This window comes from Leptosomus discolor, chromosome 16, assembly GCF_034619465.1.
Source record: "Leptosomus discolor isolate bLepDis1 chromosome 16, bLepDis1.hap2, whole genome shotgun sequence".
Taxonomy (NCBI): Eukaryota; Metazoa; Chordata; class Aves; order Leptosomiformes; family Leptosomidae; genus Leptosomus; species Leptosomus discolor.
In genome coordinates, this window is record NC_141406.1 from 16945139 (window position 1) to 16957963 (window position 12825).

A 12825-nucleotide genomic window follows, 5' to 3' on the forward strand; every position below is an offset into this window, starting at 1 on the left:
ACAGACTTAATTTGAAATGGGCCTTAGCCTTCCTCGTTGCATCCCTGCATACTCTGATGATATTCCTATATTCCTCCCAAGTGGCCAGACCCTTTTACCACATGTTATAAGCCTCCTTCTTCCCTTTGAGTGTTTCCAGGAGCTCCTTGCTCACTCAAGCAGGCCTTCTGCCTCCTTTGCTCAATTTCTTCCTCATAGGGATGCAGTGGTTTTGGGCTTGGAGGAAGGGGTGCTTGAATAGCAACCAGCTCTCTTGGGCCCCCCTACCTTCTAGAACCCTAGCCCAATGGATCTCTCCAAGTAGGTCTCTGAAGTTGCTACAGTGAGCTCTCTTGAAGTCTAGGGTTGCAATCCTCCTGATTACCCTGCTTCTTCCACGCAGAATCCTGAACCCCACCATCTTGTAGTACTTTGTTTGTTAGTATGAGGTCCAGCAGCGCACCTCTCCTCGCTGGTTCCTCCACCATCTGAGTCAAAAAGTCATCATCAGTGTTTTTCAGGAACCTCTTGGAATGTGGGTGCTTGGCTGTGTTGCTTTCCCAGCAAATATCAGGGTGGTTGAAGTCCCCCAGGAGGACCAGGGCCTGTGATTGGAAGGCTGCTTCCATCTGTCTGTAGAAAGCCTCATCTACGCCCTCATCCTGATCAGTCAGCCTATAGTAAACACCCACAACAGTGTCTCCCATCATAGCCTGCCCCCTAATTCTTACCTGCAAGCTCTCAAATATTCTTACTTTGATTGTCTTTATGTCTCAGTCCTCTGACCTAGCTGATTTTGGGGTGAGGGAGAGATCCCAGCACATCTGTACCTTGGCTGCCTCCTGTTACAACTCTTCCTCCAATACCTTCAGAAATTCATGCTGGAGTTCTGTTTGTGTGTGCCCCACAGTGGTGTCCTAGACACTATAGGCAGCATCAGTTGACTCAGGCAGCATACATTTGTGACAGAGATCACATGCCCTCATGGCAGTCTTCTCTGTCTCCCCATCCCGACAGAATTAGTTCTCCCATCACCGTAGTCAACAGTGAAGCCTTGGTTCTGATTCACATGAGAAGTCTGAGTTAACTCAGACAATGCTGTTAGTTTTCCTGGAACAAAGATATTCTGAAAGTTGGTGAGAGGTTGGGCCTTTTACAAGGCCTCTTTTCAGGAAAAGAGAGTCTCCCTCACTGTCATTGGGGTTCCCAGTAGCCATAGGCACTGAAGCTCACCTTGGAGCTCCTCTAGGCAGTTTAGTAGCATTGCCTACATTCACAGAGGTTGTGCCCTGTTCCAGGTTTAGTGCTAGCTTAGCAGCAGTAAATTTCATGCAGATACCTCACAAAAAAGGCAGGTGGGAAGCGCACTTCCCAAAGACCAGCTGAGATGCAAGTATAGCAACAGATTAACTTAATTTTTAAAAACTATGAACCTCCATTGTTGCCCTCTCTTGTAGTAGCCTTTGTGCATCACAGATTTTTTGGCAGCAAAATTATCTCGTGCATCATGGCTTCTAACATTTTGTGTGTGCAATTCCTTTTTTTAACATTACAGAATACAAGACGGCAGATTTTTCTTAATCTCTTAAGAGGTTGAATGATATGTCGTCTCTTTTTGGCGTGATAAAGGTAAATTTAACATCAAGCAACCTATATAAAGAGTTCAGAATGTTCCTTGCATCTACATAGTATCTTCTTTCCCCTGAATTTCACTTGAATTGTAATTCCCATTTGCCTCATTTTGTTAGACTTCTCTGAAACTCAAGAATTCTCTGGTCTGAGGCAAGACTAGAAATTAACTAACCTGTATAATTTTGTAGCAGTTGAAATTTTTTGCCGATTTACTACTTTTTCCAGAAAACTGACATGCTTATTAAACAGCAAAGCTCTCAGTGTAGAGCCAGCCTGCTGAACCCCACACTCATCTGAAAGCTGATCTCCCCCTCCCACCATCACAAAATGCTGATTGTGAAGGAAAAGCCTGCCTGGTTACAAGGACATTCCGGTATTTTGAGATAAAGATCTCTTGATTTGATTTGTTCTATTAGACTGAGAATCAAATTTCTCATACACATTCAGATACTGGAGCACATCACTCATGGGAATTTAAAAGATGAGATCCGCACCACAGTAAACAGGAAGGCTTGCTTCCCAGCAACCTGTGCTGCTAGTTCTGTAAAAACAAAACATTACAGGAAAGCTTTGCAAACATTGGTCATGTGAACAGATCTTTATCTGTAGCAACTGGATGCACTTGGGATGATTTAGGTCATCTGCCAGTCCCTGAGAGACTCCACCTGGGAATCAAACAGCATTGGATCAGCTGGCCTAGGAAGCAGGCTAAGGTCTGTTTGGTGGGTGCCCCAGCTCACTGATACATGAAGGAATCCCACAGGTCAAGGGCAGGTTGTGGTTGTTCAGTGTCTTACTTTGGGGTTTGCTTTGTTGTTCTGGCCTCTGTTTCCAACCAACTTGCTTAATGTTGAGCCCATTCCCTTCCCACACCATTCCTCTGTGCTTGACCCTACTTCATTGCATGGATTCCCTTTCCCTTTAAAAGGTCCAGCTGTTGGCCTCTCTGGTGCTTGGCTGTGGTTTGCCTGATTGTAACACCCATTTCCATGCTGTAATCCTACTTTCTAGGTTGGTCTCAAGCACAGTGTTCCCCTGCAAAGCTTTATTCATAGTGCTGGTGGGAAAATGTGGACCAGAGAGTTGTGCAGATTATGCAGGATTTGGAGGTTCTAGAAGCTGCCACGTTTTAACATAATTTCCAAATGCTATTAAGGTCTTGGCTGAACTAGAGGATAGAGTTGTGCACCGTGAGTTCTGTCTTTAGATGTGATGTTACTTGAGAGGTGTTGTGTCCACCTTTGTACATCGATGCATGGTGATATACTGGTGGTGGTAGTCACAAGTGAAAGAAAAAAGGTAAAGGTACTACACTTAGTTGAGATGATGCAGCAAGTGCATTATTGGGGGTGATGTTGCAGAATGTGCTTGGGCGAAACAAGAGAGACTGAGCTTGCTGTTGTGCTGTCCCAGTGAACTGACAGCCTGTGTTCTGGATCCTGTGTATTTAACATGTTGAGCAAGCTCTCTGAGGAAAACAGCCAACCGTTGAAATCTTACATGCCTAAAAGCTTCCGTTCCAGTAAGTTTTTCTGTTTGCACATCTGGGTTCAGAACTGGAACCTCTTCTTGGAAAATACTCTGGGAGGTAGACAACTGTGCTTAGGAGAACTTGATGACTAGTTCCTGTTGGCAGAAGCTAGATCTTCTTTGGAGCAGTGCCAGCTTTTGAAAGGAAATACCTTCTCTTATTTCTTAGTCATTCCCTAGGCTTTGAAATTCGTTTCGAAGTTCAGAGCCTCTGAGAGTCCTGGCAATGTTCTTGTTTTGTAGTTTTGAAATGTTTTCCTTATAGTCTTCCATTTGGGCACCTTCACCTAGTTCTGCCTTTTGTACACAGAAGCCTGCCTCCAGCTGTCATAAGAGACCTGGTGTGAAAAGAGGTAGAGGAAAGTTATCTGGAAGTTTCAAGTTAGGAATCAATTCTGTCTCAACATAGGTTCAGCATGACCTAAAATGTGAGAGGTATTGTCAGAATCATCTGTTTCCTGCCTCATACATTTTTGATTTGCTGAATGCTCTGAGGGTGCAGGGTAACAGCTGGTGTTCACAAAGAGATGGGTTCATTATGCTTCTCTTCTGGTAGCCTCATTTTTTTGCTCTGTTAGCACTTGATTTTAATGATAACTCATGTAATGGTCAGGGACAGTTGAAGCCCTTTATATACTAATTAAATAGATTATATGCTAGTACTTGAATGCGGAAAATGCAATGCTTTAAGGTGATTGATTAAAAGTGCTGGTCAGATCTTGTAACTTAGGTTATAATAGATAACCTAAGATCAAATAAATAGTTGCTTAACTCACCTTCTCATGATATAATCAGTTCTTAATGTAGTAACTCCTTTATTTTAGCCAGTCACATTTTAAGAAGGTTTTCTCTTTTGGTAGTCAGAAGTGGTGAAATCTATTTGTTTGCTTTAATCATAGGAGTTCTTCATATTTCAGAGTTTATCCATTGTGATTAGTATTAGTACCTGATACATTATACACTTTAATCATGTGCTTCAAATTTATTTTATGTTGTTTACATATTGTTCCCTTTAAATAGTGTATTGCTTGAAGTACGGCTGCATGAACAGCAACTTGTCCCACATATTTACTCTAGAAACACTAATAACAATGTTGAATTAAATACAGTAGTTTCAATATGTAGATTGTATGTTGTCATGGTTAACCCCAGCCAGCAACTTAGCCCCATACAGCTGCTTGCTCGCTCCCCCCCCATGGGATGGGAGAGAATCAGAAGGGTAAAAGTGAGAAAATTTGTGGATTGAGATAAAGACAGTTTAACAGGTAACACAAAAGCCACACAGACAAGCAAAGCAAAACAAGGAATTCATTCACTACTTTCCATTGGCAGGTGCTCAACCATCCCCAGGAAAGCAGGGCTTCATCAGGTGTAATGGTTACTTGGGAAGACAAATGCCTCTAGGGTTGAGGTAGGTTTTCCATCCCACTTCCTCATGTCTTCTCCATGGTCATACGTGTAAAACCACAGGCGGCCTTGCCATGTGTACCTTCTGTATCCCCTCTCTTGAGCAGAGGAACGCTTACTCCCACTAGCTGAGACACTGGTCCATATGGGTGGGAAGTAGGATCTATTCTCTTTGAGTTGCTGGACCAGTTTCTCCACAGCAAAGGCGAGTGAGGAAGAGAGACTTTCTTCATGTTGCCACAGTCGGCCAACCAATTCATCCACCATTGATCCCTCTTCATCTCTCCAGTCCATTACTGCCAATGAGTGAGTTGGCATATGGCGATTGTGAACTATGTACAAATTTTCACTACGTGAGTTGTGTGCATTGAACTTCATCTGGATCTGTTGGTAACGGTGCGTTGCCCAGGTCATAATAAACCATCACCCACATGGCTAATTCCCTCAGGTATTGGATACCTCTCTCCATGGTGGTCCACTTGCCTGGATGACATACAACATCTTCCTTGAAGGGGTACCTTTTCCTCAATCCTGACAGAAGTCGCTTCCAGAGGCTGAGGGCTTGTGTCCCTCTTCCAATCATCTTGTCACTGCCCCCTTCCCTAGACAGGGATCTCAGCTGCTTGGCTTCCCTACCCTCTAACTCCAAGCTACTGACCCTGTTATCCCAGCATCGGAACAGCCAGGTAACAATGTGCTCACCTGGACTAGGCTGATATCTTTTTGCACATCTCGCAGCTCACTCAGGGATAGGGGTCTGGTCATTACCTCTTGTTCTGCCTCTTCGTCCTGTTCTCGTGATGGCCGTGGTTCACCTTCATCTGTTACTAAGTGAACTGATTTTTTTGTGTATTTCTTCTTCTGTATAGGGGTGACTGATACCAGCACAGGCTGGTTCTCTGGTTCAGCTGCAGTGCCTGTCACAGGGGTTGGAGTAACTGCAGTGCCTGTTGCAGGGGTTAGAGCAGCAGTGCCTGTCGTTTTGTTGTCAGATCTTTAGATCTTCTCTTCCCCTTGAGGGTACTGAATAGTGTTGAACAGGGGTCGGCAGACATGGGCCAGGCCCCAGCACATTGCAGTGATTTGTGTCTCCCTGGAATTGTCAGGGTGACAGCATACTTTTTCCAAATATTTTACTAGTTTTTCAGGATTCTGCACTTGTTCAGGAGTGAAGGTCCAGAACACCAGAGGTGCCCACTGTCCTAGGCATTTGTCTGTGCTGTCCCACACACCCTGCCATTCTTAACTCTCCAGCCTTGGGGCAGATCTCTGGGTGGTACTCTTAAACAGTTGTTTAACCCTAAACAAGACCTGAACCACATTCAGGAACATGCTGGTTTCAACATCCCAAGGATACTCAAAATTCTCAAGAGCTATTGTAACTAGCCTGAAGGAGAAGGGGAGGATGAAGGAAGGTGTCTCACTCATAGATTTGCTCTTTTTGAGGAGAAAAGGTAAAGAGTGTAATTATTAATAGTTTCTGAGAGATGGCTCCCAAAGTACAGAGATGACAGCAATGCTGAGTACAAATGCCAGCTTAGTCCCACAACTGATAATTTTATCATACCATAAGCCAGTGTTACAGTACAGCAAAGTGAAAACCTTAATCCATCTCCCAGGGACAATGAGCAGCAGCAGAGGGACTATATATGGCAAGTGAGGTGGTACACCCTAAGAACGAGTGCCACAACTCTTGAGAGCCAATAAATCAATATTATGATTGATGACTACTAAACTAATATAATGAATGCTTATAACAAATTAGTTTTAACACGCTCTGGTCAGGTCTGTCGTTATCTCAACCCTTGGAACCCCACATTGAATGTGAAGGAGGCCTGTCATGGTCTAACCCCAGCTAGCAATCAAGCACTACACAGCCGCTCGCTCACTCCCTCCTGCGGTGGGATGGGGAAGAGAATCGGGAGGAAAAAAAAAGTCAGACCCGTGGGTTGAGATAAAGACAGTTTAATAGCAAAAGGAAGGGGAAAAAAAAAAATAGTAGTAGTAGTAGTATATCCAAAACAAGTCATGCACAATACTCGCCACCTGCTGACTGATGCCCAGCCAATCCCCAAGCCGCGGTGGCCCCGGGACGACTACCCCCCATTTATATTCTGGGAATGATGTCATATGATATGGAATATCCCACTGGCCAGTTTGGGTCAGCTGTCCTGTCTGTGTCCCCTCCCAGCTCCTTGTGCACTCCCAGCCTCGGCTGGCAGGGCAGTAGAAGAAGCTGAAAAATCCTTGACTTAGTATAAACACTGCTTAGCAATAACTGAAACATCAGCTTGTCATCGACATATTCTTATCCTAAATCCAAAACAGCACTGTACAAGCTACTGGGAAGAAAATTAACTTTATTCCAGCCAAAACCAGGACATATGTAAATATGATTTCCAGAAATATGCAGGGTATGTTATTTGCATGTTATTTACATTGGATGCTGCTTCAGTATTATGAGAGAAGAAACTGCTAAGCACTGACATAATGAACACATAAAATTAACAGAAATCTAGGATTTAGTGGGGTTGTAACTGGAAGTCAGTAGAGACAATATAGAGGAATCTCAGGTGGGAAAAAACACAGTGGAAGACATTTGTATGGATGCATTCGAGGATACTTCTTGCAGAATGAATGAATATTGAGAATCTTGGAAAATACAGCTCCAAATTTTTTTCAAAATTCATTCTGTTCCCGTCTGTCCTTGCAGAGATTTTTAGATGACCAAACAGCATATAGCAACAATTTCCTAAGCTTATTTCATAGTAGTCTTTTTTTTCTTTCATTGGTAACATGATCTGCTGTGCCTCATGTTTGGTGAGGACCCTGAAGGAATGCATCATGCATTGCCATGTCTGTACTGTGTTGCAACTCTGATGTAAACTTGTACTGTATATTGGACAATAGTTTGCAAAAAGAAAAGGCTGCAGTTATCTAAACAAGAGTATTTTTAGTGCAATTTAACATATATGAGTTTTACAGGCCTGACTCATTATTATCTTTTCCCTTCAGTAGACAATTATATGTACAGAGAATGTGAAGGGTTCCCAGATCAGAACGTTTCTCCTTCATACAGTTTTAAAAGACTACACATTGTTTAAGACATGGGAAACCTTAACTTTTCAAATATTATCAGAGAATTTTGTTCACAAATAATTTTTATAATTAAAGTTGTCATGGCTAGTCTGTTGGTTAATTTGGATTGTTTCAGTGCTGGTTTACTTGGATAAATTGTGTTTCCAAACTTTAAATAGCAAGAGGCAAAGCCACAGCTGCATGGCACTTTTTTTTAACGTAAATCTCCACTGGTTCTTCTTTTCTGGTCTTTAATTGAGCTGCCAAGTTACAATAGTTTGTTACTTTAATTTAGAACAATTGATGATAACGATGAAAACATGGTTTTCATAAATATAAAACCATTTTGTCGATTATAGTTGGCTTTCTGTTCCAAATCGCAACAGTAAAGTTCGACTGCATGAAAATGAAAGGCTGTGGGAGACATCTTTAATTCAAACCAATGCTTCTGGAGGTATTTTGGCATGTCTTACACGTACTTGGAGTGTTTCGCCAAAGGGCAATGGAACTCGCCTGGCTTTTTGAGTCTAGGAGGTCACCTGCTGGTTGCTCTGCCTCAGTGCACCCTGACATCTGAGGTGCAACCAGAAACTACCTAAGGCGTGCTGGAGATACATCTCCATGCCTCAAGAGATGAAACTGTTGATGCTGCTTCAGGAATGGAAACTCATCAAGCACTCAGATATGTTTGAGTAAAGCTTTCAGTCAGTTCTAAGCCGTTGTTTGTGCTGTGCAATCATGTCTCCAGAGGCGTGATTTTATGTGGTGATGAAAAAGGGCAGGCATGTACATGGCCTTGAATTTACTGGAAAAAGGACAGCTCTTGTTTCTATTGCTTATTAGGAGGTACAGCAGTTTAATTTGCTTATGAAATAAGCTGTAGTAGTATTGGCCACTGCAGAGCACAGCGTTAAAACATGTAGGGAACGCGGACAGTGGTCAGAGTTGTCCGTTACTGAAATTGTCTGGAAAGGCAGGTGTGGGAGTGTGAATAAGGCAAACAGCTCCCCTTATCCTTCCTATGGACACTTGATCTGCTACGAGGACTTCTCAGATACAGTTTGCTGTGAAAAGAAGGATCTCAAGTTGATTTAAGAAATACTTTAATGCAAAATTCTCTGTTCATCAAAACCTCATTCTCACTGTGCAGAACTCCGGTATGATGTTGCTTCTGATACCTGTGTAAAACTAGCGTAGATGTCACCATACTGCACCATGCTTGAATCCCTCTGTGATGCTATTTAATCTACACAAGGGGACTTCTGACATATCACCCACTTCTTCAACTCCACTGTCATAGCAGCCCAGAGTTCCAAGGTAAATGCTAAATAAATATCTGTAATGTGGCAGGAAGATCTTGAGTCAAGTAGTTAACCATCATACAATAGGACCCTTTTTCCTTCACTTCAGTTTACCCGTTTGATTGAAGCAAAAGGCAGATGCTTCTTCCTTTAGGTGGAAGACATATAAGTAGAACTGTGTCTCAACAAAAATAGGCTTCAAGGGAAATTGCTATCCTCAGTTAAAACAAACACTTACATCACGTGTAAACCATTATAAAGCATTCTTCGAATACTTTGACTAATTTTTGAACAGGAGTTATCAACAAATCCACTGGTACTATCCAGCTTTCTTATTTTGGTGGTTTATCATAGAATCATAGAATTGTTTGGGCTGGAAGGGGCCTTTAGAGGCCATCTAGCCCAAGCCCCCCTGCAGTGAGCAAGGACATCTTTAGCCAGATCAGGTTGCTCAGAGCCCCGTCCAACCTGACCTTGAGTGTTTCCAGGGATGTGGCTTCCATCACCTCTCTGGGCAGCCTGTGCCAGGGTTTTACCACACTCATTGTAAAAAATTTCTTCCTTATCTCTAGACTGAATCTACTCTCTTTTAGTTTAAAACCAGAGGAGCTTGTGCTATCGCAACAGGGCTTGCTAAAAAGATTGCCTCCAGCTTTCCTGTAGCCCCCTTTCAGCACTGGAAGGCCACTGTAAGGTCTCCCCGGAGCCTTCTCTTCTCCAGGCTGAACAGTCCCAACTCTCCCAGCCTGTCCTCACAGGGGAGCTGCTCCAGCCCCCTGAGCATCTTTGTGGCATCCTCTGGACCCGCTTGAGCAGGTCCATGTCTTTCCTATACTGAGGACCCCAGAGCTGGGCGCAGCACTCCAGGTGGATCTCACCAGAGCAGAGCAGAGGAGGAGGATCCCCCCTTGACCTGCCGGCCACGCTGCTCTTGATGCAGCCCAGGATGCAATGGACTTTCTGCTGGCTCATGTCCAGGTTTTTGTCCAACACCCCCTAGTCCTTCTCCACAGGGCTGCTCTCGATCCACTCATCCACCAGCCTGTATTTAACTATGCAAAATCAACAACAGACTGTCCTTTGGACAGTAGAATTGAAAAAACTGTTTCTTATATGTTTTCCTGCTGCCCGAGCTTCCCCCATGTCCTTTTTGGATGCTGCCCAGTACCCAGAGTCCAGAGCCTCTCTTTCCAAATTTGCAAGAAGGTACTATCTTAAGACCTCTGTTCTGCCCTTAAGCTTGATTAAAATTAGCTAATAGGTTCAGAAAAGCAACAAGGCTGTCAGACAGATAGCATATGTTTAATTTCATTATAAAATGACGCTAAAACAGGCTCTAGAAAGGATTCTCCAGTGTGCTGTATTCGTGGTTGACTGCACAGATGTGACAGAAAGCAGCTTTCAGATGTCTTCAGCCAAATGTATTTTCAATTACAGGGATAGCAGGACCAAGGAAGCTGGGTTCCTGGCTGATGGACATGTTGTGAGTGGCTACTCAATGTTGTTTTCTTCTTGCCTGATGTGCAGGGCTATACTTCCTGCGCAATATTCCAGCTTTGCTCTCAGCACAAAATAATTTATTTTGTTTTGGGCTTTTTCTGTAACATTCATCACAGTAGTATGTGGGTACTTCACTGACTATTTTCTCTCAAGAGCAGTGTGGGGTAGGAGTCCTCTATAAAATCAATTTATTTGCAAGAGAAATCAGATGCAGGAAGTTCTGTGTCAAAAGCATCCTCTAGTGTTGATTGCCCTCTTCTGAGATAGAATCATAGAATCGTTTAGGTTGGAAAAGACCTTTAAGATCATTCAGTCCAACTGTTAACCCAGCACCACCAAGTCCACCACTAAACCATATGCCTAAGTGCCACATCTACATGTCTTTTAAATACCTCCACTGATGGTGATTCCACCACTCCCCTGGGCAGCCTGTTCCAGTGCTTGACAGCCTTTTCAGTGAAGAGATTTTGTCCTAAGATCCAATCTAAACCTACCCTGGAGCAACTTGAGGCCATTTCCTCTTGTCCTATCGCTTGTTATTTGGGAGAAGAGACCGAGTGCCTAGGGCATGCTTTCTCAGACCATTTGGAATTATACATAATTTCATTATGTTCAAATCACAGCTCTTACTGTCCTCAGTTGCAGTTATAAATTCTTGGGACTTCTGTATTTCAGACCCTGGGCCGTAGTTTGTTACACAGGGAAAAAAAAAAGAAAACATATCTGAAGTATTATGGCATAACTGAATTGTGAACTGTATGCTGCCAGCTGGGAAGGAAGCCAATTAGAAATACTTGATTGCTTTAACGATAGACAGTTCATTACTGCAACCTCCTGCTTGGATTTCTGACCAAGTAGAGGGAACTTGGAAGACCTGAGACCTAGTGCCTCCTGTCACTCCTCAATATTTGACTGAGGCTACTGCAAAGGCAATTTTGCTGTACCTGTAGTCCAATGATACAATAGTTCAGTGGGGTGGATCAGATCTTCAGCAACTTTTATTTTAGGGGTAGGATGCTGCCCACCTGTTATATAGACCCCCATTCCCACATTTTTCACTAGTTTCCAGCTTTATCTGGTCTGCCATTTCTGTATTCCTAACTCTCTACTTAACCTGGAGAGGCCCTAATTCTAGATGAATTCCTCCTAGGGAATATCCAAAAACTACTGGTTATTCCATTTCATTATCAACAGGGGCAGGGGTCTTATCTGTAACATTTTTTCACTATATTTCATTGATTTTTATCTACAGTGGGAAGCAAGACCCTGTGGGAAAAACATACTCATGTAACATAAGAATTTCACAGTACATGTGGACAGGGGACAAGATTACTGTTGAATTGTCTAATCTGGATAATCCCTATTTTCTTGATATTTAAATTTGAAATCTAATAGTATCTCAAGTTGTTTACGAACTTTATGTTATTTTTAAAGATAAAATAGAAAAAAAGAGGAAAAAAATTACATAGCATTCACAGATGCCTCGTGAGGTGCATTTAAGTTTGAGGCAATGACTCTTAGTTGCCTGACATCTGAGCCGTTACACTGCTGAAGTGAATCGACATCCACTGTGTTGACACGCAGGGAAAGACACAGCATTCTTTCAGTTTCACAGCTAAGAATTTCAGGTTTTTCCCAGCTTTTTTAGGACTAAAACTGTGTGTTCCACTCACTGAGCTCTTCCTGCTCTACGCACAACTGAGGAGCCTGCTGGGTACTGGCAGCCTGCAGAAAGCGGTTAGCGGAGTGCCCTGCGTGTGCCACCACGGAGTAGCTGGAAGTCAGAGAGAATCGGTGACTTTGGTGCGGTCGGTGGCAGAGGCACAGCTCCGGCCCGCTCGGGGCGTGTCCATGCGGCGTCGTGTGCCACCGGCGGGGCTGCAGCCGCGCAGCCATCACGCCCGCGGCTTCGCGCCCAATGCACTGGGGCGTTCCCCGGCGCCGGCGACGGGCGGCTGGGCTAGCGGCCACGAGACGCGCAGCGCCGTGAGACGGCCCCGGCCGGCCCGCCGCTCCGCGCCGGCTGCCAGGCCGCGGGCCGGGCAAGCCGACAGCCCCTCCACCGACGGGAAGGGCCCTGACGGACGCGGGCCCGAGCGTGCGCCACAGGCCACCGGGGCCGTCGCTCGCGTCCCAGGCGCGCCCGCCCCGGCCCTGCCCCGCAGGCCCGGCCGCGCGGGAAGCCGACGGCCGGCAGGGCCTTGCCGAGCGCCGCGCGAGTCTCCCCCCGCCCGCTCGCGGGACTCCAGCAGCGCGTGGGCCTCGCGCTGGGCCGCTGTACCGGGCGGCGCAGCGCTCGGCGGGGCCGCGGGCCCTGTGTGCGCCGAGGGAGGGACGGAGCGGGTCAGAGCGGCGCGGAGGGCGGGGATAACCCCGTGGTGGCCGTCACGTGGAGCAG

The 12825-nt window shown here is 44.9% G+C and overlaps 1 pseudogene; it reads right to left on the bottom strand.

The window, feature by feature from the left end:
* Positions 1 to 4897: 4897 nt before the first annotated feature.
* LOC147414345 (uncharacterized) lies at positions 4898 to 5880 on the bottom strand (annotated as a pseudogene).
* Positions 5881 to 12825: the final 6945 nt, after the last annotated feature.